This window comes from Volvox carteri (assembly GCF_000143455.1).
Source record: "Volvox carteri f. nagariensis unplaced genomic scaffold VOLCAscaffold_34, whole genome shotgun sequence".
In the NCBI taxonomy this organism is placed as follows: Eukaryota; Viridiplantae; Chlorophyta; class Chlorophyceae; order Chlamydomonadales; family Volvocaceae; genus Volvox; species Volvox carteri.
The window spans coordinates 955,532-956,136 of NW_003307577.1; the positions used below are offsets into that span (position 1 = coordinate 955,532).

At 66.0% G+C, this 605-nt stretch overlaps 1 protein-coding gene across 1 annotated transcript in view; it reads right to left on the reverse strand.

Moving 5' to 3' along the window:
* VOLCADRAFT_93925 (uncharacterized protein) overlaps nt 1-605 on the reverse strand; it is a gene marked incomplete at both ends in the record, with an annotated part of 17,867 nt that overhangs the window by 9,580 nt on the left and 7,682 nt on the right. The gene's annotated exons all lie outside the window — the stretch shown is intronic.

Consider the following 605-nt stretch of genomic DNA (forward strand, 5'->3'; position numbering starts at 1 on the left):
CGGACGTCATCCGCATCACGGACGTCACCCGCATCACGGACGTCACCCGCATCACGGACGTCACCCGCATCACGGACGTCACCCGCATCACGGACGTCACCAACATCACGGACGTCACCCGCATCACGGACGTCACCCGCATCACGGACGTCACCCGCATCACGGACGTCACCCGCATCACGGACGTCACCCGCATCACGGACGTCACCCGCATCACGGACGTCACCCGCACCACGGACGTCACCCGCACCACGGACGTCACCCACATCACGGACGTCACCCACATCACGGACGTCACCCGCATCACGGACATCACCCGCATCACGGACGTCACCCGCACCACGGACGTCACCCGCATCACGGACGTCACCCGCATCACGGAAGTCATCCGCATCACGGACGTCACCCACATCACTGACGTCACCCGCACCACGGACATCACCCGCATCACCGACGTCACCCGCACCACGGACGTCACCCGCATCACGGACGTCACCCGCATCACGGACGTCACCCGCATCACGGACGTCGCCCGCATCACGGACGTCACCCGCACCACGGACGTCACCCGCACCACGGACGTCACCCACATCACGGACATCACC